This window comes from Chamaea fasciata, unplaced genomic scaffold (assembly GCF_029207755.1).
Source record: "Chamaea fasciata isolate MVZ Bird 193981 ecotype frontalis unplaced genomic scaffold, bChaFas1.0.hap1 SCAF_24, whole genome shotgun sequence".
Lineage (NCBI taxonomy): Eukaryota > Metazoa > Chordata > Aves > Passeriformes > Sylviidae > Chamaea > Chamaea fasciata.
The window spans coordinates 2,311,491-2,339,451 of NW_027094109.1; the positions used below are offsets into that span (position 1 = coordinate 2,311,491).

General features: G+C 48.9%; 1 long non-coding RNA gene across 1 annotated transcript; it reads left to right on the forward strand.

Moving 5' to 3' along the window:
* LOC136300796 (uncharacterized) lies at positions 1–27,934 on the forward strand. The gene is made up of 3 exons (XR_010723733.1): positions 1–318; positions 26,728–26,797; positions 27,478–27,934. It is a non-coding gene; the product is annotated as an uncharacterized lncRNA (long non-coding RNA).
* Positions 27,935–27,961: the final 27 nt, after the last annotated feature.

The following is a 27,961-nucleotide window of genomic DNA, read 5'->3' on the forward strand; positions in this document are numbered from 1 at the left end:
TAGTGGCGGTTGGTAATTAATGGGGTGATGCTGCTCAGCTGTCACGGGGCTGGGGGAGCAGCAGTTTTGTGTCGGGTCTCTGTGGATGTGGAGCCCCTGGGCGCGGTGTTGGGGTTCTTCCCGAAGGAGTTTGGACTTAAATGTTCCGTGGGTGTTCAAAAATGCACCTGGATTTTCTGCTGGTGGGACTGAGGAGGTGCGGAGACCCCCAAACTCTCTCTAGAAGAGGCTCCCTAAAGTTGCTTATGGAGCTGCGGGGACACCCCATGAAAACGACAACGCGGGATGGCAGCAGGAATGAGACATCGCTGCAAAAAGGTAAGAAAAAAAATTTTAAACTCATTTAAAACCACTTTGGGGAGCAGGGGACTTGAGGGGGGCCCCCACTGCTACCAGAGTCCTGGTTGCATCCAGATGTTGACAGTGTTGCTGCATGATTTGTTTGTTCTTCAAGATATTTGTGTTTGGTGCTGAAAAACTCCTCAGCTGCAACCTCCAAAACCTGCCAGGGGATTTCTGCTGCCTCCCTGTGTGTGGTTGTGGCTCTTGGGCTGGTGCTAAGTGCAAAAAAAACCCCCTAAAAGTGGGAGTAGAGGTTATTCCTGCCTGTGGCAGGGCGTGTTGGGTGGGATTTGGGTGCTGCAGGTGGCCGGGATGGCAATCCTGAGGTGGAATTGTTCGTTTCCAGTGAGGAATTTTGTGAGACTGTAAAAGTCGCCCCAGATATGTCAGTTTTGAGAGTGCCTTTCAGCTCTGTCTGAGTACCGCAGGAAGATAAGGCACCAAAGAAAACGGCCTTTAATCAAAACCTTACTTTTTAATCAAAATCTTTCTGCTTGAATCTGAGTTTTCAGGGGTTTTTTTCTTTTTTTTTTTTTTTTTTAAGGATGCTATTTTTAGCCTTTCAGTTGGGCTCTTTGCAGCCTGCATCCTGTAGGAAGCAGAGGGATGATGCTTTCCTGCACATCCAGGGGTGTCTGTGGGTTCTGGGGCTGCCTGTGCTGTGCCCCTCGTGGTTTGGGTGCTCCCACCCCTCTGTTGTGTGTTATGCCGTAAATATTTATGTTGAACAAGCTCCTGTGTCAGGTGGGTGTCGATAAATGCTGGAATGATTATTTTCACAAGGAAAAGTGTGGCTTGTGAGCTGTTTCTGGCTCCAGAATACACCAAACTGGGGGACGAGCTGAGCTTTTGTGGTTAACAAAGCTGAACAGCTGAGCCTGGCTTATCCTGCTCCAGCATTAACCCTCCGAGAGATTTCCAGCCCCTTCTCCTGCTGGATCTCACCACGCTGCGGTTAAAACCTCGTGCCTCAGTTTGCCCTTTACCTCCAACCCTCCCCAGCTGTTTCCTTCCCTTTTCCGAGTGAGATTTGGGACCGCTGAGAGGTTTTTGATGAGCTGAGCAGCCTTGCCTGTGCACCAGCACGGCAGAGCTGGGGGATGCTGAGCTGCCAGAGCGATGCCAGCCCTTTTAAATCACCTTTCTGGAGGTGACAAACGCCCCTGCTCCCCCACCGGCTTTTTTATTGCGGGTGGGAGAGGTCCTGGGGCAGGTTCTCACTCTTCCCGTGGTGTGAAGGAGCTGTAGTTCCCGACTTGGCGAGGCCAATTAAAGGTTTAATTTATACCAGGTGCAACCCAGGAATCTGACAGCTTATTGTGAATGGAGAAATGCAGAGCTCGGGAGGGGAGGTGCTCTGAGCAAAGCAGCTCCTGGTAATCCTCCAGCATGAGAGACACTGATATTTGGGGCTGAAACCACCAGTCCGAGGTGTTTTGCCTTTCCCAAGCACCTGGGTTCATCCAGGTCACAAGCACAAGGCTGGGGACAGGGAGGAATTTGGGAAATGTAAAATTTGGAAATTTAAATGTTTATGCCCAGTTGAGTTGAATTGTGCTTTGTCCACCTGGCCCCTCTTGGAAAGGGCTGCAAAGCTGCTTTGGGCGAGTTTTAATAGGATGGGTAAAATTTTTCTGGAAACAATGAACTGGCTGGAGTGTGCCGTCACCTAGAGCTCCTCCCAGGAGGAGAAATACCTGCAATTCCTTGTTTTGACAGCAGTTTTCTGTGTGGGAAGTGACTTAGAGTACAGTTTCTCTTCTTGCAATTCGGGTGCAGCTTCATCCCAGGGCTCTTCTCCACACTTTTCCCCCTGCCACAGAAAAAGCAGGAATAGTTTAATTAGATGGATGGGGAAAGTGGGGCAATATAAATCCCCTCCCTAACCGTTTTCTGTAGTGAAATTTGGGGCTGCTGCCCATGTTGCTGTGCTGTTAAGGAGGATGAGTCTCTCCTGCAGACCTGCAAATAAATGGGGTGGATGTTTAAAATAAGAGGTCGAATATGGAAGACTGACACCAGAATTTTCTGTGGAATTCAGAGGAGTACGTGAAGCTTTTGGGATGATTTTCTCAGCTTGGACTTTGACTTGAGCTCTGCAGCAACTCCAGCACAGCCCTGGAGAGTTGTTTATGAAGTCCTTTGGGTGCCTGCATCAAAAATAACTCATTGCAGAGCTTCCCTCTATTCACAGCCCTCCTTGCCTAGGCGTTATATCAGACTGGCTCCTCGCATTTGGTTTTGTGGGTGTTTTCCTTGTTTCATGCCTCTTTGGGAAGCAGGGTTATTAACATGGAGACTGCCTGGACAGTGTCTGGAACAAAAAGACCATGATGGGGCCCCAGTTGCCAAGAAAACGTTGTAATTTGGTAGGTTCTCTGCCTCCTAAGCAAGCCTTTAAGTGAACAAGTGACTGCCTTGTTGCTTTTCTTGCCACACTCTGTCTGCTTTGAACTTAGCTTTGTGCGTGCTGCCCTGTGATGTGGATTTTGAAGGGACTCTTGGGCTCTGGAAGCTGCTCATCCCATAATATCCTGAATCTGGGAATGTTTTCCGCAAGGGTTGATAGCTCTGGTCACCCACTGATTTGATAGTGTAGCCCTGTCTGCCAGGGGAGGGAGAACAGGAGTTGTAGTGAGGTGGAGACTGCTCTCTTCTCCCAGGGAACAAGTCAGGACCAGGGGAAAAGGCCTTGAGTTGTGCCAGGGAGGTTTTGGTTGGATATGAGGGAGAATTTATTGGGAAGGGTTGGAACAGGCTGTCCAGGGCAGTGGTGGTGTCACTATCCTGATGCCTCAGGATTTTAACTTTAATATTTTTCATCCATCTATAATCCTGCAGTTCTTTAGTGCAGAACTCCAAACTCCACACACAGTGGGAGCTGCTGCTGCTTCCCCAGTTTGGGCAGACACAACAATTCCTCTCCAGGCCTGGCAGTCAAGGACACCTCACTGCCTCAGGCCCCAGAGATGGAAACAAAAGTGAGTTGGGGGCAGCAAACTTGGGGTCAATGACTTCATTAGCTGGAGCTGGAATTGGAAGATGAACCCCCAATGTGCAAATGGACCAAACTGATCAAAGTGCGCAAAGCCGTGCCCATTGTCCATTTTGGGTGCAGCCCCTGGGGGGCTTTGTCTGCCCTAAATGTACCTGGAGACCCTTCAGTAAATAGAGCCGCTTCTTACTCTCTGACCTCTGTTTTTAGGTAGCCCAGAAGGCCTCAATCCCTGGAGGGGTTTAAAAGCTGTGAGGTCTGGCACTTGGAAACATGGATTAGTGGTGGCCCCGGCAGTGCTGGGTTTAAAGTTTGGGCAGGATGATCTTAAAGGGCTTTTCCAACCTAAATGATTCCAGGGGTTTGCTGTGGTGCTGGAGTGGTGTCTCTTCATAGCCAGTCCTGACTCTGGGAGGATGTTGGGTTGTAATCAAGTGTTTGGGATCAATCCTGTGTTGGAGAGCTGGGAAAGGGGAAGGATGTGTTGTCCTTGCCCTTCCCAGGTCTATGTGCCACACCTTGAGGATTCCTGGTGTCCCATTATTTGAGCATGGATAATCACTGCATCCAAACTTGTGAGCTGCCCCATGGCTTGGAATGCTTGCAGATGTGGTCCACAGAGGGATCACACTTCATCATCTCCTATATCCCATGTCCCTCAAACCCTCCTACAGGGATCACACTCCATCACCTCCTGTACCACACGTCCCTTAAACCCTCCACACTTCTGTGCCCTTCTGGGATAGCAGCATCAACTTGTGTTGATTAACGTACTCCAGACTCATAAATCGAAGGAAGTGGATTTGGGGAAGAACTTTCCTGCCTCCAGTAAAACTTGCCTCTAAATTATTTAATGAGCTGCTTAAGCGACTCAGCCATTTTGCATGGAATTTGTCAAGGCTCCACCGGCTCAACCCAGAGCGATGTGACAGCCACACTTTTATTATGAGCAGCGTATTAATCTTGGAATGGTGCTATTTGTTTTCCTCTCTTGCTTTTATGGTGCTTAAAAGCATGTATCTTCTCCTGAAAATCAATAACTGAAGCTATGAATAATAAAAAACACTGCAGTGAATGGCTCGTAGAGATCCTACGGATGGAAGTTGCAGCAGTAATGACTCTGTTTGCTATCCATTAAGTATGTGAACTCAGAAGAATTATGCAGATTATAATAGCTGTATCAACATAAGTATGTTTTGCTGATAGACTTTCCTGATTGGATCCACGGGATATAAGCCTGCTAATCCCTTGTGCGGAGGACCTGATTATATTAGAGTGCTCTGCAGATTTGCAGATAGGAAGTTAAGGAACAATTTAAAAAAAATTGTCGGCTGTTGCGTGGGGTTTCTTAGAAACACCGTGTTTGGGTTTGTTTGTGGGTTTTTCCGTGTCTTTGGTGGAAGCCAAAAGCCCAACTCCAAGCTCCGATGTAAATGTAGAGGTTTTATGTACTAAAAGTGTGAGTTGCCCTGTACTGAGCAGTAAATGTCCCAGCAGTGTGGCACAGAGAGGCTTGAGCAGTGATTTGGAGCTGGGAGGAGACCTCAAGTGGTGGTGCTCAGCCAGGTGACCAACTCCTAACTGCACGTGGATGTTGGATGCTGCCATGGACCCCTCCTGGCCTTCAGCTTTTCAGTGGTGTGGCTGAAGCTCATAATGGAACTGCAACAGGGAGAGAAAAAAACAAATCCCACCCTGTAATTAAAATAATCAGCTTGCTGCGCACTTGGCACAAGGTTAAACGTCACTGCAGTTCCGTGGGTGAAATTCTGCACGTAGGATCTGCTTATTAATATCACCTTGTTAATACAGTGTGTCACCTCAGGAGGTGACAGTGCGCTCTCATAAGTGACAACGCGCTCCACAAAACCTGCTTCCTTCTTCTTTTTACAATGTTCCAGCCCTCTTAAAGCTGGGCAGGCTGAGACTGTTCCCCAGGGAAGTGATGGATCCTCCTCACCTGGCTGGGCTTTCCCTGGGGAGGTGCCTCGAGTGGTGTGTCCAGGTCTGGCCCCTCCCTGGAACAGAGACATTGAGGGCAGGGAGTGTGTCCGAAGGTGAGCTGGAAAGGGTTGGGAGAGTCAGTTCTGTGAGGAGAGGCTGGGGGGCTCAGCCTGCAGAAAATGGGGCTCAGGGGGGACCTTCTCACTCTCTGAAACTCCCTGACAGGAGGGGCAGCCACGTAGGGGCCGGGCTCTGCTCCCAGGGAACAGGGACAGCACAAAGGGGAAACTCCTCAGGTTGCACCAGGAGAAGTTTATGTTGGATGTTAGGAGGAAATTCTTCATGGGAAGGGTTGTTAGATGTTAGAAGGGAGGTTTGGAGTCCCCATCTCTGAGGTGCCCAAGGAACACCTGGATGTGGCACTCAGGGCTCTGGGCAGGTGACAAGGAGGGCATTGGTCACAGGTTGGACTCGATCTTGGAGGTCTTTCCCAAGCTCAGTGATTCTGTGAAGGTGCCTTGCTTTGATACAGTGGCTGCAGCAGCTGAGCCATTCCTGTTCTCTGCAGGATGCACGACCCACATTCATTACCTGAAGCTGTAATTGGAATTAACTCCCAATATGCAAATGGGCCAAACACAAAAGTGTGAAAACTCATGACCCATTGTCCATTTTTGGGTGCCGCCCCTGGGGGGCTTTGTCTGCCCTAAATGTACCTGAAGGCCCTTCAGTAAATAGAACTGCTTTTTAGTCTCTTTATTTTGTCTGGGCTCTGTTTTTAGGTAGCCCAGAAGGCCTCAGTCCCTGGAGGGGTTTAAAAGCTGTGAGGTCTGGCACTTGGGAACATGGATTAGTGGTGGCCCTGGCAGTGCTGGGTTTAAGGATTGGACAGGATGATCTTAAAGGGCTTTTCCAACCTAAATGATTCCAGGGGTTTGCTGTGGTGCTGGAGTGGTGTCTCTTCATAGCCAGTCCTGACTCTGGGAGGATGTTGGGTTGTAATCAAGTGTTTGGGATCAATCTGGTGTTGGAGAGCTGGGAGAGGGGAAGGTGCCCCACAATGAGGTGTGGCAATCCTCCACCCATGCCCCTGCTGGATCTCCTTGGCCCTGCCCTTCCACGTGGACTCTTGGATGTGGAGCTCCTGGTGCCTGACAGACACCTTGGCTCCCCTCTGCCTCTTGCTTTGGTCTCTGGAGAGACCTTGGCAGCTGCAGGAACGAGTGGAAAGGACTCAGCAGAAAAAGATCCCCCAGTCAGCAGAGATGAATACAAAATTGAAATATGCTTTCCCCCCCCTTTTTTTCCCTTTTTTTTTGGAGTAATGAAAGTACCTTTCCACCAGGATATCTTTCCCAGCATCTCTGCTCCATGCTGAGGAAGGGGGTGCAGCATCACAGCTTGTCAGAGTTTTGGGGATTGCAGGAACTTCTTCTCTGTGAACTGGATGAGTCTGTGACAGTGTTTGCTGCAAAACTCCTTTGTTTTTTGGAAGAAATCAGCCCTGGGATGAGTGTCTTCAGCTGTCTTTTGGTGCGGGGGATGTTTGCAGCTGGCGCTGCTACCTGGAGTGGACCTTTTGTCCTTGTGTCTGTCTCTTGGCCCCCACTCAGCTCGAATTTTGCCTCAGCTATGGCCAAAAAACGGAAATTTATAGCTTGATGATGCTTCAGGGTCCACAGGACAATCCTTCATAGCTTGAATTCCATCTGGGATTTGAATGCACTTAATTCTGGTGGGAGAACTCCAAGAAGGGAGCTGTGTCTATGGCGCAACATCAGCTATAGGGTTGCCCTCATTCAGCGAAAGTGGAAGAGCAATGCCGTGGATTGGGTTAGATGAGGAATTTTTAATCAATACTGGTAATTTAGTGGCTGGGGAACCCATTTTGCTTCGTGCCATGGCGGTGTTGCCTCATGCAGCAGCCCCAACTAGCATCTCATTAGCAAATAAAATTGTTATTTTCGGGCTAATGCTGTGAGTTAATGTGATGTGAGCATCACGAAACCCCAAACGTGCCGCACGCAGAGCGGGGCGAGTTGCAGTGATGAATGTCATGCAAAACTCAGAGGCACTAATTGAAGGTGGTTTCAACAGAATATTCAATTAATGCTCTCTGCGTCGCAGACAGTCTGGAAAAGGCGCTGTTTCCTCCCGAGGATCTGTGTTACTGTGCAACAAACAGATGAAAATGAACCGTTTTACGGCCGCCTAATTGAAAGTCGATGCACCGGTTTTATTAAAATTTTCATGGTGGGGGGGAACTGGATGCCCCAAGGGCCCGGTAAGGGGATGAACAAGCTCCCTCTCCTCTGCTGCCTCGCATCCAGCCTCGGGCTGAAGCGACTGAAAATAAATTCCTGACAAATCCCAGCTGGGATCTGCGGCCTCGCCATCTCCCATGCGCGTGGATCCATTTTCTGTGTCCTCTGCAGGATCCTGGGAATCGCTGCTTTGCGGGGGCTGGTGGGTAAGGAGAAGGAAACAGCTTTTCCCATCTTTTTTTGAGACAAAAAACTAGGTTTCTTCCAGCTTTGAGTCTTTTTCCCCTCTTTCTTGGTGCCATGGTGCCACATGTTGAGGAGTTGAAGCTTATTAGTAGGAGTGTGGAGCAGAAGGAGCTTCTCTGCTCTTCCCTATCACCTCTCCAGGGCATTCCCTTAGGGTGGGGAATGAAATAATTTATTGGGGAATAAAATTGTTAAAGGAATTAATTAAATTTTTCTGTGTGTTTTTTTTCTTGTCATCCTGCTCCTCTGCATTTTCCAACCCTTGTTTGACTACCTGGGTAGCTGCAACTCTTCCCAGCCTGCCTGAGGAACCGTGGATATTCTTGAGGACATGACTGGGAGGGATTAGCTTCCTCCTTCTATCATTTTAACAGCTCCTCTCTTGCCTGATCTATCAATTTCCAAAAGTTATTGGCAGGGATTTGTGATATATTTTGAGCAAAATGCCTGGACCTGTGTGGTTGCAACTCCTGGGTGCTGGAAAGCAGCAAAAGGAGAACGTTTTCCATGCAGCTTCTGAAAATCCGTGTGCTTGATGAATGGAGGCTGTAATCTGAGCCATTCCGTGGGGCTTCATCTGACTATTAATTTATATTCTTGCCCCCCAATGATGATTTAGCTATTTTAAAGCCTTATTTATGACGAGTCCCTATCCCCATTTTGTCATGGTGATGTTGTTGTGACAATGGGAATTTACAGTTCTCCCTGACAAGAGCCTGCAAGCCAACAGGCTGGGTATTTTTTGTATTCCTACAGGCCTCATTTGTAACATAAAGCACTTAATAATTGTTATTAATGAACCTGCTGTGGTCGGTCTATAGACCCAGCTGGAAATCACATCTGCCATCAGTTTTGCAGCAAACTCTTGGAGTTGAGGGAGGTGTGAGCAGCCAGTGTGGTGCCCGAGGAGCAGCGGGAGCTTGCTTGGCCTTTTTTTGGGGGGAGAATCATGGGAATTTTAAAATCTGAACGGCTGCTGCATGAGGTAGCAGGATCATAATAGCGAGGATTAAAACCCCAACTGCTGGTTTCTTAGGGACAGAGTTGCTGGGACAATTAAATCCGTGCTGGTAAACAATTGCTGGGGACTTTAGTAAACATCCTTAGGGATTTTCAGACTCATTCCTCATTTGAAAGGAAAGCAGCCAAGATTTTTTTACAGCCAGGTAGGGATTTCTGACCAGTTCCAGTCTTGGATCTCCAGCCTGGGATGGAAAGATAACAGATGCTTCTCATTTATCCCCATCTCTCCCACTCGGTTGTGTGTGACCTTGAGGAAGGTGTTTAATCTTCATTCCTGGCTGGAATGAGGTGATGTTGTATTCCTTTGGGCTATGGCCAAACTGGTGTAAAGGTACAGGCAGCACAAGCTTTTCTGGTACTATCTTTGATTAAACCTTGCAAATCTCATTCCTGGTAGTCCCTCCTGCTCCAGGATATTCACTGGCTCGGGATAACGGGCTCGGCTCTTGGTAGAGGCGTCTTCATTACAAACAGCAAATTGAAACGTTGTTTGGAAGTGCACAGATGCTTCCCAGCGATGATGTCAGTAATTAGATGACTTGAGAGGGTTTAATCCATCTCAGCACCCCCCAGCTAAGCCCTCCCATCCCAATCCACATCCCCATGCCTTGACCACGGTGTTGGGAACGAGGTAATCCTTGCGAGTATCAGATCTTCGCGAGGAGGATATTTTGCATAATTGGTTTCTGACAAGGCCTAAAATACTATTTAGAGTTACAGGGCTGAGTGTTAATTTATGCCTGCTCTCCTCAGCGTAACTTCGTTACACGAAATGTTATTTATGACGCCGGCTCAGATCTATTGTGTGTTGGTGAGAGCGCCGGGATAATGGAGATGTATCGCTCGTTGTGGCAAGAAGCTATAAAAGAAACGGGGAGATGCTTCTCTGCAGTTATGGACTTAATTTTTTAATGTGAGCTATGGTAGCGATTGGGAGTGATGTGATCTGATAGTCAATAGGAAGCAGGATGGCAGAAGGGCTTTTATTCTTTGTTGTTGTTGTTTTTTTTGGGGGGAGGAATAACTTTCTTTTTGGAGATGTTTTTGAGCCTTCTTGCTGCGTTTGAAGTGATTTGAAAATGGAATAGTGGGTATTGACGCCTCGCTGCTTTGTTTCTCTTTAATTAATTGTGAGAATTATACTTAAGCTTAAATCACATGAAAATTTAATCCTGTATATTTAATATGATGCAACAGCCTAGAAGAGGTGAATAAATGGTGTTTTGCTGTCATCAATTTGATGCTTCTTGACTACTTCAAGCACTTCCACTTGATGGAAAGGGTGACTCTATCCTCATCCAATTCTGAAATACATTTGAAACGCATTTTTATGCCCTTCCACCAGTGAAATTGTCTTCAGCTGTGAGTTTTGGTGGCGGTGGTGGCTTTGATTTGAATGGGAGCGAAAAGCTGCGTTTCCTCACTCCTTTAAACATTACAGGCAGAAACATATCTCGGGTTTGCATTACCTTATTTATGTCTTTGTTGCAAAAACACAACAGGGAAACAATTGAGGGAAAACAAGACTGAGGTTAAAGTTGTTTTGAAACAATGCAAATACCGGATTTGAGGAGTATCAAAGCAGGATGATTCAAAGTTGTCAGATGTGATTTTTTTTTTCTCCCTCTTCTGTGAAATGAAATTTCTGCAGAAAAAGACCTGACTCCGCAAAGTGCTTCTCTTCCAACAAATCTCATTTCTCTGATGGAAAGTGGTTCCATCCCAGCTTTTTCCAGTCAAACTTGCAACTTACCCTTTCCTGGGCTGGATTTATTCCTCTGCTCAACATGTTTCCTTGTAATCGAGACATCCCCAAAGCTCTGGGAAAGGAATCAAAACAGCTCCGGGTACTTCAAAGGGTGGAAGTCGCTGTGTCAGATGTCCTGCCACAACTAATCCAGCGTGTGATGTGACCCCTTTCCAGGTGTCCCTGCCTCTCTCAAAGACCTTGAAAAGAGCCCAGACAGACTGAACTCAACTCCTGCTTAAATCACCTGCCTATGCTTCTGTCCCTGTGAAAATGCAGGGGACTGGGGGATATGAAAGGCGCGCGAGGCAGATGAAATGAGAAACAAGGGGAAAGCAGGAAACATGCACAGGCAGGGAAGGTGTGAGGCAGAGAGTAAAGGCTTTACTGCAAACGGTAAAAGCCAATATGAAACAATCAGGCTGGACATAAAGCCAACAATTTACCGAGAGTCCCGCCACAGTAAATCACGACTGAGCTCCTTCTCATGTCGAGTGCTGATGCGAGCAGAGGGAGCTCAGGATGGGGAGCAAAGAGCGGTGCATGAGCAGGAGGGTGTGTGGGCTGGATGTGTGTAAAGCACATTTCTTCAGCCTGGAGAAGATACTGAGGTCAGACCCCATCTGGGTCTGCAACGTCCTCCTGAGGGGCAGCTGCGATCTCTGCTCTCTGTGAGCAGGGACAGGACCAGAGGGAAGGGCTGGAGCTGTGCCTGGGAAAGTTCTGTTGGATATCAGGGAAAAGGTTCTTCCCCCAGAGGGTGCTGGGCACTGCCCAGGCTCCCCCGGGAATGGCCACGGCCCCGAGGCTGCCAGAGCTCCAGGAGAGCTTGGAGAGCACTGCCAGGGATGCCCAGGGTGGGATTGTTGTGGTGTCTGTGCAGGGTCAGAGGTTGGACTCAATCCTTGCTGGTCCCTTCCCATTCAGGATATTCTGTAATTCTCTGCAAACTGTGGATCATCCTGGCTCGGTTCAGAAAGGGCAGATGATCAGCCTCACGGTACAGCCTGGAGAGTGCACTGAAACTGCTCGCTCTTGGCTTCCCCATGAGCTTTCCTGCAAACCCATAATTTCCTGGGAGCTACTTGAGGAGTAAAACCCCACCTGTGTTTCAGTTCATTGAGGCTTAGAGTAACACCCATCAAAACTGGAAGGAATCTATTGTTTATTCTTGAAATGTCATCCCTAAATGATGCAGAGAACCCTTGTTAATATTCTCTTGGAAGGCTGTGATGATCCTTCACTTTTCACTTTGCATTTAAAAAAAATTTTCTTTAAGGGCTATCACTTAAAATATTCTTTGCAATTATGGTTGTTAAAAAAAACCCCACCACAACTTAAAATCCCCAAGGTCAAAGCAGTCTCTTCTTTATATGGCTCACAATAAATTACTTGAAGTCTATTTATAGCATAGGGAAGACCTTTTTATGTAGAAAGGATCATTATAAAGTTGCCAGGTCGTTAATTACATTGGGTTCTTCTACTTGCTATGTGAGTCATTTCCTTGAAGCAGCGAAGATCCTGGTGAGAGATAATGCAGTAAAAAGTGCATTAAAATGCCTCAAATGTCCTTTTGCTCATATCTGTACATCAGTCAGAACGACAACTGATTCCAAAAGGGCACCGCCGATTTAAATCAATAATTTTTTACTGGTGTGGCTGTGACCCGTGTAGATATTGGGAGTCGAGGCAGGGGGCTGGTTGTTGGTGATGCTCAGAAGTATTAAAGTTTAATAGACTCTCCAGTCCTGTCCTGGCTGTCTGTCACATTGGTGCAAATCCAACTTGAAATCCGTCGCTGCCGGTGGGGAAATGCAGGTGCAAGAGCAGAATCCAGCCCTCGGTGCCTTGTTTACCAGCCCAACCACCTGCTTGAGGAGATAAAGCAGCTGCTATCTCTGCAGCTTTAAATGTGACATTCAGCCGGTTAGATGCCTGGTCCCCTCATCACTTGAGATGCTTGTTGATTTTCCTTAAATGTCAGGAGAGTTTTCAAACACAATTTGAATTCGGCAGCCAGGCTTGGGTGGCAGTGCTGTCACCTCCCGCCTGGCTCTTCCACAAGGTCCTGTCAGTGTGGGGGTGTTGATTAAAATGTTGGGGTGAGGGGAAATTAACCCCTTTTTTACCTGCAGGAAGTTAATTTTCGCTGTGATTTACCTCCCTTGCCCTGTCCCTTTCCACAGGCTTTGGTGTGGGGTTGGAGATGGGCTGTTCCCATCCTGTTTTCCTTCCATCCCATGATGGTCAGAGATGGGACCAGTAAAGAAATGCAGTCTGGCTTTTTTTTTTTTTTTTTTTTTTTTTTTTTTTTTTTTTTTTTTAATGGTGCCCATAAAGAAATGTTCTGCAAGGGAAAACTCAGTCCTTTTTCTCTAAGTTTTTCTCCTGCAATGCATTCCCCTGATCCTCTTCCACTTTCCTTGGAAGTGATGGCATCACTTGGTGGTGATGGTGTCAGGACGAACAGGAGGTTTTATCTTTCAGTCTTGCTTTCCAGAGGGGTCCCTCATGTTTATGGGGGGAAGGAGCAGAGGGAAAGCCTTTGGAAGGTGTCAGCTCTGGCTCTGCCTGCTCTCTGTTCAGCTGAGGTGTCCCTTTCAGCCTGTGCAGGAACACGGACTGTCAGGAGACTAATTCTGGTTGGGATAAAAAACAAGGACCACTTCATCCAAGCAGATCCAGACCGTGAAGCTGTGAGATGAATCTGTTCTGGATTTGGTTCCTGTGATTTTTCGGCTGTGTAAGGTGCTTCCAGATAAAGCCAGGCAGGATTCCTCCTGCCTCCATCAGCTCTGAACAAGCTGGGTTGTGGCTGGGAAGACAATCCATGCTCTCCCAAGGTCTCCAGGCCCTCAGCAGGTCTTTGAACTTAAAGGGGAAACATTGGAAGGAGCATTGCCGTCATCACTGTGGCTCTTTAGGACAAAGAGGTCTTCAAAACATGGAGCTGATCTAAATCAGCTTTGTAGCCCTAAAGCTTTGTCTGCTGGGGATCACCCCAGAGCTGGAGAATGGTGTTTTTTTGAAAAGCTGTGGAGACAGAAGTGTTCAAGGCCAGGCTGGACAGGGCTTGGAGCAATTTGTTCCCATGGAAGGTGTCACAGGCGTGGCAAGGGGCTGCAATGAGATGATCTTTGGGGTCACTCCCAACCCAGACCCTTCTGGGCTTCTGTGATGTGGGTTGTGAGGAAGAGGAGGAAGAGGTGTGCAGGCACAGAACCCTGGGCACTGCTTTGTGCAGGTCAGGCAGCATTTTCAGGAGATTGGCTCTCCCCTTTTGAAGGGGCCAGGGTGGCTGTGGGGCAGGACCAACGTGCTGTGTCTCCCCACGAGCTCAAAGCCTTGGCTATCAGCCCCTCAGCCTTTCACAGCCTAATTACAACTCGCCTGGTGCATTGGTTACGACGAGCAATGAAGATATAATCACTGCTGTTATTTGTCCTTCCTGGCTCCAGCTGTTAAAACAATTCCTCCTTCACAGCCCAGACAATTTCATGGCTTTCATGTGTCCCCACCGCTCCCCAGCCCCGTGTGTGAGGAGCCATGCTCCAGGATCTCCATGAAAGCAGCCTATTTCCTGCGTGAAGCCCGTGAAATTGGGGAAGATAATATTTTCAGAGCTGCTGGTACCCTGATTGCATGTTTGTTTGAAATGACAGTTTATGTTGTCTCTCTCTTTCATTAGGGAGGTTCAGCGATCGCGATGTTATTAACTAACAACAGCACTCACTGCATATAAACATGATTCTGCAGAGACACTCCAAGGAGCACTTGAAGGCAGAGGGGAGGGAGATGAAGAAGGAAAAGAGATGTGATGCTTCTTTTTCTTTTTTTTTTTTCCTTCCTTTCCAGAGGAGGGAAGGTTTGGAAGAGATTTTTTAACTAGATTAGGAGCTCGGAAGAGTTTAATTTTGTACTGAAAGCCCTGAAAGCAAAGGGGAAGGGTAGCACTGACTCCAGGGTGGGATGTCTGGCATTCCTGCAGTGCTGGGCTCTTCCAGGGCTTCAGACAGAACACTGGGAAGCTCCTTTCTGTGCAGCCCAGTGTCTTAAAGAGGGCTCTGAAACAAAACTTGCCGTCTCCAAATGCTTGATCTTTTATCCTTGGCCTCTCACATCACACATCAATCCCTACACTAAAATTACATCAACACTCATGTAATGTAACAATGAGACGTTAACAGTCTGCATTACAGCAAATGATAGAAAAGCAAGTATTTCCCCAAACCCGGATGTGCTGGAAAATTTAGTGGTTTGCTCTTGAAAGACCTTCTAAAACTATTTGGGGAAAAAAAAAATAAATTAATCTGCTTCCAGGTCATCTAACACAGTGGATAGGCCACTTTGTGGGTTGGTTGTTTTTTTTTTTTGGTTTTTTTTTTTTTTTTTTTTTTTTTTTTGGTTTTTTTTGTGTTTTTTTTTTTTTTTTTTTTTTTTCCACAACAGAAAGTAGCAATACTTGTATGATGCAGCACTTTCCTGCCTTTTTTTTTTTTTCCCCTTGTGTGATCAGTTTGGACAGGACCAGGTGTCATTCTCCATCAGGGTGGGAGATGAGGGTTTTGTGTCGTGCCTGAGCAGATCCTTTCCAGCTTTGAGCTGCACCCGGTGAGATGCAACGTGCTGCAGCTGTACCCACCTCCCAGCCCCTGCAGCATCTCCTGGAGTGGATCCTTCCTCCACTCCCGGCTCCAGCTCCTCGTCAGGAAAACGCTGTCACTTAATTACCAGCCCGTGACTCCATCCCAGCAGTCCCTGTCCAAAGGCTCCTGGCAGCCCTGACAACTCCTGTGACAATTCCTGTGACAGGAGTGCTCTGCCTGGCGCCTGCCAGGGGAGCCGGGGCTGCACGACTGTCTTGATGCAATTCGGAGATGGGAATCAGTGTGGGCTGATGAAACTGCTGCTGGGGAGAGGGAAAGGGAGCAGGGCCTTTCAGGTTTTATAAGGGTGTCATTGGATGACGAGTTGCTGGAGTTTTCATGGCCAGAGGCTTCTGCAGCTAAAATATCCCACTCAAAATTCCAGCAGCACCTCAAAACATCCCCGCTCAAGTCTTGCTGTGCAACTTAGGGTGGCCGGGCTGTAAAAATAGCGTTTTCCCCAAATTTCCTGGGCTCCGTGTGGAGAAACAGCAGTGTCTGGGGCTGACAGCGAGGATGAAACTGTTCAGCTGTGGCATTTGCCCTTGGAAACACCAGAAAGGCAGCTCTGGCTGTGGGGCCAAGTGGTTGGATCTGTGGTTCTTTCATCCCTTGCTGGAATTGCTGGGAGAAGAGGAACTGGTTGTCCTGTCAGGACATTGGAGGGCTTTGCGCCTAAATCTGCGCTGTCTGTGCCATGGAGGAAGGAGATAAATCGGTTTTGTGTGTGCACCAGCACCCAACCTGCAGGGTGGATGCGCTGCTGATTTCCCATGCTGCTGGTGCTCCCTCTTATTAAACATAAATAGCTGTGAAATGGACTTCGGGAGAGGAAGGGAGGGGGGAGATCTATCCTGAGGTACCAACTCGCTTAAAATGAAGCCAGTCAAGTTGTTTATAGCCAAGACTGCCCATTATAGGATCCTGTTTGCAGCGAGTTAACTCTCTGCCAAGCGGTAATTGTTCAGGCTAAAAATTTCCATGCTCTGAGTCTGCCTGGGGCTATGTGAAATTGGGGGAGCGGGGATGGGTTTTGTCTGGTTTAAGGAGGAAAAAAAAAAATGCGACTTAACGAAGCTGAAGAGATCCAGTCTCTCCATGAGATGGAGGCAGAGACTTGGAGTTTGGCAGGGGGATGTGGAGGCTGTGCAGGAGCCGGCATTGAGCAGGGAGAGAAGCGATGGGTCTAGAGAGAGATAAGTGTCTATTTTCATTTCTACCCCCTCGTAAACAGGAGACTTTGTGTCTGTAATGGCTGTTGTCGTGTTCAGCCCTGGATGGGCCGCTTGGTTAATGCGGATCTCCTGGCTAGACACAGAAAAGGTTCAGAGAGATTGTTAAAGGGGTTTGATGAAAGGTATAACAATTTAGGGAATGGCAGAAGGCTCCTTTCAAGCCTTAATTTGGCCATTTGCATGGGTTTGTTCACTGTGATTGCTGGAAAAGATGTAATTGGGTGTTATTTTCTCTATGGGAGAGCTTTGTCTCCTGCCAGGATGTGTGAGCTCCGCTGCAAACACAGCTCCTGGCTTCTGGTGTGTGTCCATCCTGCCGGCAGGAATCACCATGGACAACGAAAGGACAGCAAAGGCTGGAGATGTCCTTAGATGCTGGTTTCCAGCAACCTGCGGTTAGGGAATTTGAGCTGGATGTGTGGGACTGCTCTCGCTCCAAATCCCTTTTCTCCCTGAATCTGGTTTCTTACAGGTTTTCCCCACACTTGTGCCTTTCACGGCACTCTGGTGCAACAAGTTTGAGTTAATTAACGACTTAATGTGCGTGTGCACACAGAAAACTCTTCTGTTTGGGACTTGAAGCCTGCAAAACCCCAGAGCCTGAACTTCGGGGCTGCTCCTCGCCCATGATGCCGCTGGAGGAAGGCAGGGAGCTGCATCCTTTCCCTCTCCCTGGGAGGAATGCTGGGCTGGGGGGGTACCCGAGCCTCCTCTGAAGGGTGGGCTGGCTCTGCTGGGCCGTGTGGATCCGTCCCTGCGTGTGCCAGCTGATTAGAAAGCAGAAGAATGGCAAGAGAAAATGAAAATGGGAAGGAGCTTGACAGCCCATGGAGAGGTATTTCAGCTGCAACACAAAACATTTGGTGGTAATTATAGAATAACCTTCATTTAAATGCAAATAAGCCTGTAATTAAGATAAGGGCTCTGTCATTTGCCAGCATTCCTCCTTCCTTCCTGTGCCAGCCATGGCTTTGGAGATGTTCCCCACCTCGCTCTGGTGCTGCCTGTTTGCTCGGGGGCTCCTGTGGTGAGGGATAAAGGAACCCAGTTCTGCTGCCCCTGGAGCCCATCCCAGCTGAGCAGGGGAGTCTGGGATGGGGCTGTGTCTTGCTTGGACCCTGTGGCTGACGGTTTCTGCTAAAACCCTCACTCCAAACTCAGCTCTGAGAACTGAAAGCTGGGTTTGGGCTGTTCTTTGCTGTTGAGGTGAAGACCTCCACTGGCCGTGCTGAGGCTGCAGGGTCCTGCTGCATCTGGGAAGAGCTTGGGGGCTCAGTTGGGCGCCCAGTTCACTCAAAGTCAGGGTGGTCCACAGTTCCCACTGCAAGGGTGTAGCCCTGGTTCCGTGCCTGAGATCTTTTGGTTTTCTGAAATTCTTTTCCCACGGAATTTTCTGTAAACAGGAAAAGTGTTTTTTGTAACTGTACCTTTGTTATTCATTCCTTTCCCTAGGAGGGACTTCTTCTTGATGTCCCTCTGCTCTGACCAATGTGAGTGAAGAGGTTTTGCCTTTGTGTCACCAATCAAATTGATCTGTGTAAAATAGTACATAAGGGAGACACATCCCAAAAATAGGGGAGTCATTTTCAGACTTCTGCAGCTCAGAATCTGTGTTGTTGTGGTGTAAAACAGCGTCGCTAGGGTGAGGTGTAAGCAGTGTTGTGGAGGGTTTTATGATACAGTTCTGCGTGAGGCCAGTGTGTTATCAGCCCCACGAAGGTGTATCAAGCTCTGAGGGTGACCAGCAACCTCCCAGAAATGGCTTAAGAATAATCAGCGAGTTGGCTTCATCAGAGGTGTTTTGAAAACGCAAAAGGTTTAGTTAAAGAGAAAATAACAAACTATACGGAACAAAAGAATAAAAGCCCTGCACAGTGCAGGGAGGGCCCTTGCACCTGCTGAGACACCCCGAAAAGCCTCGAGAATCTCTGTGCTCTCTCTTAAGTATTCAACGATCTAGGAGGGTTTTTTTGCCTTGCTGCCCGACAGAAAATACCGACATTCCTTGAGGAACAGCTAAAGATTCCAACAGGTGCCTTTGTCCTGGCACTGGGATAATTACAGTGAGAGAACCATGGAAGTTTCTGGTTCTTCTTCCTTAGAAGTTCAGGGGTGAAACTGAAACTCTTTTCCTAATATAGAAACACCTGCTCAGGTGTAGGGGTGCACTGCAGCATCCTCACACCTCCTTGAAGTGAGGGCTGGTCTCACTGGGGGGATGGATGTTACCTTGCTGTGACGCCAGGCTGACAGGCTGAGCTGGAGTGAACTACCCAGGCTCTAACGATGGAGTAACAACACAGCTCTGTTTTGGATGAGGTGAAAAAACACAGGTGGCGGCTTGGAAATGGCAGGCGTGGGGAGACAGAAGTTTCGTTGCTCCTGGAAGTGCTGGGACGGGCAGGAGCTGGGCTCGCCCTGGTTCTCCTGGCTGGGGAGGGAAACGGGAGCGCAGGAAACAGCCATCGCTGGAAAGGTTAACCAGCAACCTTTGCTTAAACTGTCTCAATCTGTATGAAATGTTATCTCTCTGCCTGACTAAAGATATGTGAGCCGAGGGAGCGGAGATGCTCCCGGATTGTATTTATCTAGCCCTTTGAAAGGGCGCTTGAGGAATTAACTCGGCGGCTTAGGAGAACTTTAATGTTCCGATAAGTGGCTGGGGCTGCGTATCCACCTGTCGCGGTGTGAAACTTGCACGGGAGGAGGAAAACTCTTCATCCCAGCTGTAAAGAAGCTGCCAGTACTGCCGGTGCCGCTTCCCTCCTGCCTGTCCCGGTCCCACGCCGCTGAGAGCCAGCACTGCTGTCTCAGGGGCTGCGCTGGCCTCTCCCAGTCCATCTGCATTGCAGATCCTGTGGGAATCGTGCCTGGTACATTCGCTTACTCTCTTTTTCTTGTCCATCCTTCTTGGGAGGCTTCTGCGGGTGTCAGAGAGGAGGAAAGGTGGGGTCAGACCCTGTTGTGTTGGGAGTGGAGGGGACCCCAGCCTGCTCCAGGAGTCTGGGGTGCTTTTTTGGGAGATGATTTGGGACCTGGAGCTGAGGGTTTTCCATTCAATGGCTCCCGGGGATGGAGGAGAAAGGCAACCAAATCATTTGGAATGGGTGGTGGTGGAGATGATTTCCTCTGGATTTCTCCTGGGCGGAACAGGAGACCTCGTGATCTCTAAGGTGTAAAATAAAGAGGTCACATTTCTCTCAAATATTTGCTCTTTGGTTGCTGAGCTGAGCAGGGCAGCTGGGAGAGGCTGGACTGAAGGTTTTCCTTGCTGGAGAAGACCAGAAATTCACAGCCTGCTAGCCTCAGGTGATTTCTGTGCTTCCAGAAAGTTCCAACTGGAGAGTGTGTGGGAGTGTAAAGATGCAATTAAACAGCAAGATACAGCAGCAAGCCCTCAGGCTGCTCAGGAAAGACTCCAAAGGAGCAGAGGGAAAAAAAAAAAAACAAAAAAAAAAAGGAAAGGAAAATTTGCTGGTAAAAGTATTGAATATATAAAGAATATGTGGATACAACTATGCTTTCAATATCTGAATAATATTGAATATCATTATGAATAATAAGTCATCATAATATCCAATATTTTCAAATATTAAAATATTTGAATATCGATTGGTTTAATATTTGAATATTGATTGAATATTGATTCAATATTTGATTATTGGCCCATGAATTATTCCCCTCAATGTACAGCCAGCTCGGTGACCTATAGAGTGATGCTGCGTGTGCGGGGGGAGCGGGGAACGCCTGGACACGGGATAAATGCCTGATAAGGACAAAGGGGAGAGAGAAGCCCTGCGGGAAAAGTCTTCCGCTGCCCACGAGATGGCAGACGGTGCCCGTGCAGCACCTGAGCACGTCCCGCCTGGGCTGGGGGTAAAACCACGCCTCGGTCTAACCTGCCAGCCTGGCCAAAACCTCGGCATCAGGGGCTCTTTTCCCACGTCCAAAGCCTTTTGGAGTTGCTGTGGCATCCTGAGAGGTGCGAGAGGCTGAAGAGTCATGGAATGGGTTGGATTGGGTTGGGAGGGACATTTAAAGCTCGTCTCGTTGTCCCCTGCCATGGGCAGGGACACCTTCTGCTAGACCGGGTTGCTCCAAGCCCCATCCAGCCTGGCCTTGGACAGTCGCAGGGATGGAAAGAGATGGAGAGGACCTTCCATCACTTTATTTTCTCTAAGATGGAGCTGCTGCTCCTTCCCTCTGGCTGATGGGCCCACTCAGGAATCCTGACGTGGTGCTGGATGTGGGAGGGGAGCCCATTCCCCTGGGAAGGCTCTGTGTGCTGGGGAAAACCCTCATCAGCTGCCTCCTCGCTCCCCCAGGCTGAGCACAGGGCTCGCTGTCAGCCTCCTGATGCCTTATTGATCACTGCCACTTGTAACTCTTCATTTTCTTTGTTTCCTCCCAATCCGAGCAGCTGTTGGGTTTTCTTCTCCCTGCCTCTTTGAAACCAATTTGAAGGTTTGAGACTTCCTGGGTGTAAATCTGGTTTTAAGTTGGAAAAAAAAAAAAAAAAAAAAAAAAAAAAGAGGACTCCAGCCCTTTACCTGCCTGCAAAGGGGGACGTGGGGGGTCCAGAGCTCACCTGGCACAGGAGGGGGGAGAGTGGGGTTTGCAGCGGGGGGACTGTGGGTCCGAGCTCCCCGGTGATACATTTGGGGTGCAATCCCCTCTCCATGGCCCATCCCAAGAGCAGCAAAGGAGGCCCCCATCAGCACAGCAGAGGGCAGCAGGGCCCTGCTAAGCCAGCCCGTCCTGCTCTCCACTCCTTGCCCCAATTGCTACAATAGTTCATGTGCTACAAACGGCCCCAATTACAGTATTGATCTCCTACACGCCGGGAGCTGCTGGTAGGTCCCTCCCCAGCTGGCCTGGTAAACAGAGCTCTCCATCAGCAGGCACTCCATGGATGTCACAGAGCAGCTTCCTCCTCATCCACAGCCCTGCGAGGAGAGGATGAACCGTTCTGGGGGGAGTGGGAAGAATTTGGGCCACCCCTTGCACACCCAGTGGGCGTTTTTTGTGGTCCTAAAGCTGGATCTCTTCACAATATCCTAGGGAGGCTGCAAGTGGCAGGTTGGTGATCATGTCCCATTTGTGCTGTGAGCTGGGGATGTGCTGATGGTGCTTTATGGGGGTACTTCCCATTTTCCGTGGGTTACTTACATGAGCTCCTCAGAAAAGTGAGTTCTGCCCTCCAGAGAGGTGGAAGAATCACAGAATGATTTTGTTTGGTGTAAGATATTGAGTAGAATCACTAACCCGCATCCCCAAGTGCCACATCCACATGGCTTTTAAATCTCTCCAGGAATGGGGACTCCTCACTTCCCTGGGCAGCTGTGCCAGGACTCACCAGCCCTTTGGGAGACCCTTGCTCCAGTTTAGGAGGAAAAATGGGATGTGATCCATGGTCCCAGTTGGGGGATCCATCTTTTGGGGGTTATTTTTGCATCGCATCACGTAGCTGAAAGCCAAATTTCTTGCTCTACCCTCATGGGATTTCATCCTCATCAACCTCATGTTTAGTTTTGGTGAGGAGAAAGTTGATTTGGTTTGGTGTGTTCCAGCCTTTGTCGCTTTCATGGCTGAACCAAAATAATTCAGCACTTGCAAAGCCCTGGCTGCAGGGTCCTTGAGGACAGGGAGCAGAATATCCTTCCTGAGATATTTGAGGTTCAGCTGGACGTGACCAGACACGTGTGATGGATAACGGCGGGTCACGAGTGGATGAGATCTGCATTTTTTTCTGGCCGGTAATGCAGTGTAAGGCATGGAATGTTTCACTCTGCAGAGCCCAGCGGTGTGTGGGGCATATTAATTTGCCAAACCTCTAACTGGAGCTCTCTGTGGCTCCTGGGAGCTGGATCACAGCTCAGGATGGTGCTGCTGTCTCTGCAAGTTCAGGACAAGGGTTTGTTTTTTTCCCCTCACTTTACCCATCTGGTCACCCTGTACTGCTGATATGGGTGAAAATTAGCAGAGTGCAGTGTTTGCTCTAGAGCTGATTCCGTGTGCTGTGGGAAAGCTGCTTCCCTGCCCTGTCCCCATGCAGGGGATGCTGTGCTGGATGAGTGGAGGGTTCCAAACCCTGGTGGAGCTGCTCATATTCCATTCACCACCCATCCCAGCCAAGGACAGCTGTGTCTGCTCAGAAATGGAGTCCACAGCGGTGTTTTCACTGTCCCCAACTGAAATATTGTGGAAGGACCCAGGGACATCCATCTGTCCTTGGGGTGAGGCGCTTGAGGAGCAGAGAGGAGAACCACGTTCCTTGGCAGTGCAGGGTGACCTGGTACCTGCTGCTGGGATCAGCCTCATGTCCCTGGGCTGTGCAAATCCGTGATCTGGGTGTGCACAAGGGGATAAGGACAAAGGGGGAAAGGGAAGCCCTTGGTGTGGCCTCCTGGCTGTGCTTTTGCACCAGCTGAAACAAGTGATCCCAGGCTTGGCTGAGCAGTCCTGCTTGGAGCATCCATCCTCATCTGGAAAGGGCTGAGTTGGCTTTAGCCTGGCTCCTGGTGTGTGTCTGCCTTAAATTATTCCTGAGCAGCTGTGGGGAAAAGTGTCCCAGCAGGGCTGAGATGCAGAGGGTGACATTGTACATTTAATATCTGCTGGGTGATGAGTCCTGCTCGTGCCCCTTTGGGGTGGGAGTGGAGTCTGGAATGATCCCATTGCCATTCCTCACCCTCCCTGGGGTTCGGAGGGCTGCCCTGGCTCTGCAGCCTCCCCGAGTAACCACAATCCCATCAAGCCAACGGGGCAGCTCTTCCATTGTGGGGGGGGGGATTTACCAAGAAGGTTGGCAAGCAAGAAGGATTTAAAACTCCATTTGTATTCGTCCACTGTTGCAATTTACAGCCAAATTGTGAGAGTTGGAGGCCGAGAGAAAATCTCTAGTTGCCATAACAACCAACAAACTATAATTAGTCAAAGAGTTGAGGAGAGGGGTCCAAAGAAGGGATGGAAAAAGGATCTGCTCTTTGAGGGATGCTGATAGAGATCAGAAAGCCTGGTCACGAGCGTGTTACGGGAGAACTAATCTCTCTAGAAGCTGTTCTGACTTTAGGCCCCCAGTAGAGTTGTTTGAAGTCGTATAAACTCTGGGTTCTCTGATGTTTCCACTTCTAGAGGATTAGAAACACCCCATGTGTTGAGGCTGGTGCTCTTGTGCGTGACTGGGTTGTACTGGTGGAGCTGTGCCGGCTGATTAAAGGGGCTGCAGAGTTCTTCCTTGACCTGGAGAAGGTGGAGTGTGAGGAAGAGCAGAGCTTGAGGAGCCAGGCTGAGCTGCAGGAAGGATTCCTTCAGCTTGGCAGGGAGATGGAGAGTGACGTTTTGGCACTGCTGAGTGACCAAAATGTGTGCTCTTGATGGGTGATGGGGACTCCCTTTCGCTGGTTCTTTTTACTGGGCTCAGTATCCCAGTTTAGACAGACGGGGATCCCTGTGCTCTGCCCTGCAGCAGCCCCCAGAGGCTCATGCCCTTGCCTTCCCTAAAAACACATTTTCCCTTTTTGTTTTGCTCACCTGGACCTTGCTGTTCTTAGGGCTGAAATCTGCCAGTGAAGTTGCCTGAGAGGTGAATTTTAGCAGAGGAAAATCCAGTGGCAGTTTAGATCAGGATTAGTGGAAAAGTCCTTTCATGGACCTTAGGACCAAAATCTTATTTTACCTTTTTTTTTTTGGTCATAATTGCATCCTGATGTGGCACAGACCACTCTGCTGTTCCCTGTCCCAGTTCTGCAGAGGGAACGCAGGCAACAAACCACGTGGAATGTGGGGAGAGATAATTCCTTTGTGTCCCTGAGCAGTGCTGCTCCAGCTCCTGCCCTCTTACCCCTTCTCATGCTCATTTCTGAGGATGCTGCTCCTGTGTGCACAGGGGCAAGAGCAAGGCAGGCAGCATCCACATGGCAAAAGTCATGCTAGCATGGAAAAAAAAAAATGCCACGGAACACCTCACAGACAATATAGAACAAAAAACCCCAAAAACCCAAAACAAAAACCCCCCCTTATAATATGTCTGGAATACAATGGAAGCAAAATCTCCTGGCAGCAAACATTCACACACTTGACTGCCAAGAAAAAAGGACTTTACAGAAGACGAGACATGAAAGGGATCCCTGCACAAAAACTAAAAGTCAGAACACAATAGTGTGTATTTCAGGCATATGAAAAGGAAGTGCGACAGTAATACTGAGGAGACAAGATACTCTAACAGAACCAGGAGGTGAGGAGGGAACAAACTCAATCAACACTGACACGGGAGGCCTGGAGAAGGCAGCTCTTTGAATGGATCAGAGTCCCTAAAAAAAAAAAAAAAGGAAAAAAAAAAAAAGAAGGCAGCAACCCTGCTTGTTTTTTTTTTTTTTTTTTTTTCTTCCCCCCCTCAGGAATTAATCTCTCTCCACTTTTCTCAGCTGGTGGAGGAAGAAATGACTGCGTGAATAATAAACACATTGCTAAGACCAAAAAGATACCGGGGGCTATGTGCACTCGTGGGATGGATAAAATGTTCTGTGTCCAAGGGAGGGTGTTACTGGAATTTCTCTGTGGAAGGTGTGTGCAGAGCTGGGGACTGGGGAGGTGAGGAGTGGGTCTGTTTCCTGGGACAGACTGGGAATGTGTGGAGAAGGAGTGGAGCAATGAGGGGCTGGGCCCAGGGCTGTGCAGGAGTTCATTTCTCCCTGTCTAAAATCACAGGATCCCAAAATGGTTTGGGTTGGAAAAGACCTTAAAGCTCATCTCATCCCACCCCTGCCATGGGCAGGGACACCGTCCCCTATCCCAGGTTGTCCAAGCCCTGTCCAAACTGGCCTGGAACACTCCCCGGGATGGGGCAGCCACAGCTTCTCTGAGCAGCAAAAAATCAGCTTTTTTTCCGGTCAGTAAAGACTCCCAGCAGCTCTTACGGCAGTCCCAAGGATCTGGGATCTGTGTGGGATCTGCAGTGGTGTCTGCAGGAGCCTTTTCAATTGCAGAAGGGGCTGGTGCTGCTGGGGCTGGGGGTGCTGCGAGGGAGGGAGGCTGAGAGAGAAATCCCTGAGCTGCCTCCTCGCTGTCATCCCCGTGACAGGGAGGGAATTCCCAGCTGGGCGCCTTGTACATCTCTCCTCTGTCAAACCTTAGTGAGAATTCCAGCCTTAGAAGGTCTCTTTTTTTTTTTTTTTTTTTTTTTTGGGTGTGTGTATATTTAACAAAGGAGATTATTTCTGTTCCACTGGAGTGACTGGGGCTGGTGCTTCAAGGGGAAGATACTATCACTGAGCTCAAACTGCAGGAGCTGCCAGGGCCTCAGCTCTCCTGCTCCAATGAGTCGGTGCCAAAGCAGTACAAGAGCTGCCTTTTTTTAAAAAAAAATTAAATATTCAAATACAGTCGAAGGGCTTAAACCTGGAGTTTTGCTGTCCTTGAAAGGTACAAGAGCCCAGAGGCAGAGAGCAGGGCTTTCCAAGGGTTTGATAGCTCTACATGAGAACTAAATTCCCTTTTAATAGGTTGTTCTCTCTTTCCAAGATCAGAGAGCTCTCCTTTCCCCTCGCTCATCCCTGGCACGGCCCCGCTGACTGCAGTTCAAGCACATACATTATTTTTAATGATGTCCTGTAACAAGAAGCCTCCTGCAATCATCCCGTTTAGATCTGGAACCTCTAAAGGACGGCTCGGAAAATCTGAAGGGCTGAAGCACCTTGGGAAGAAATAAAAATCCCCAGCCAGGCGTTTCCATGCTATGGCTGTGCTGGTTCTGAAGCCCTGATGCCACAGCTGAAGGCTGGAAGGGGGAAACAATTTGATTATCTGTGATTTCTCCAACTGAGCTTTACTTTGGGGCCCAGAGTGCAGCCAGGAAGGTTTTGGTCTGGTGCTATTTGCCCTAAAACAGAGGTTTGTCTCTATTCTTGGAGTCTGGCTGCTCTCAGGAGCCAAATCCTTGGCTCAGGGTAGCATTTTCTTCTTGTTTTTTGCCTATTTTACAAGGAGTGAATTTTCTGAAAAGTAAAAACCAAACCTGGTGCCAGTTTAGTCAAATTTACCCCTGAGGGCAGAAGGGGGGTAGGTAAGGATGGAAGCATCCCATTCCCAATGTGCAGAGATAACACCCAGAGAATCTGTGGCTGCTCCACCCTGGGAGTGTGTGAGGCTCTTTTAGATGGGATTGGAGCAACCTGCTCTAGTGGAAGGTGTCCCTGCCCATTTTGGGGTGTGCAACTAAACTTTATTTAAATTCCTTCCAACCCAAACCTTTCCAGGATTCTGAATTCACCGTGTCTCTCACCAGGAGCTGACTGGGAGTTTAATCTGAATTATGCTGTGGGTAAGTCTGCAAGGAATGTGAGGGACTGGCAAAGGTGAGTGCAGCTTGTAGGAGCACAGGACCTTGCTGCTTTGCCTGGCTCTTTCCCCGTTTACCTGTCCTAATGCTTTTTATGGGTTTGCCATAAAAGAACACTCATTAGTGTTGATTTTCATTAATGTTGATGCACCAAAAGCTTAATCACTCTTCTGTGACCAGCAACCCCCCGTTCCCAAGGGGGAGCAAAGCTGTTGAACAAATTAGCCTTACAGATTGGAGGCAGAGCTTGCAGATGCGACAGCCTGGGTACCAAAGCGTGGGGATTCCTGCAAAATGCCAAAGAAAAATGACACTCAGAGGCCTTTTCCCCCCACTTTTTTTTTTTTTTTTTTTTTTTTGCAGTTTACACCTTGGCTAAATCAGGCTGCCGAGGCAGCTCAGCCCTTCCTTGTCTCACCATCCCTGGCGTGAGCTGTGCTGTAGTTGGGGTGAGGAGGAAAGTTATTCACGGAGCAGGATGAAACGTGGTTATTTCTCTGCTTGCCACCAGTTCTGTGGTGGCCGTGAAGCCCCTCATTTCTTGCTGCCGTGGTTCCTTGTCCGTGATGAATTCAGAGCTTTTCCACCTCCCGGGGTGTTGAGAGGGTGCGAGCACATCGCTTGAATGGGGGTGGGTTTTGCAGCGTGAGGTTGTTAAAAACAGCCGGCATCAAAGCGCGTCCTTCATCTCTGCAGGACCGAAGTGTTGCAGCACCCTTGCTGGGAGAGGAGTGTAAATATCCCGGTGTTTTCCGTAAATAGGAGGGAATATCCTCAGGCTGCAGCCAGGGCGGGGGCGAGGAGCTCTGCAGCATCCCTGCTGGCAGAAAGTGCTGGGAGCTCAGGGAACGCTCCCTCCAGCTCCCAACAACTTTGTCACCCCGAACCGCCGCTGTTCGGACGGGTGCAGCCCGCTCCTCACCTTCCTGGTGGTTTGCAGCCCCAGCCCGGCTGCTGCCCGGCCGTCAGGCTGGTAATGACTTTCCTTCTCCCTCCCGGGCTGGACGTGAATGGCTGGGCTGGAGGTGAAAGGCCCCCGTTCCCATTACCGATCCAATTTCCTGGACTTTTACCGGCTAGATAGGAATTGCCAGAGCGGAACAGCCTGATGGGCCATCGAGCCCGGTGTCTCCTCTCTGACAGCAGCTTGTGTTTGGCGTGTAATTAAAAGCCTTTGTAC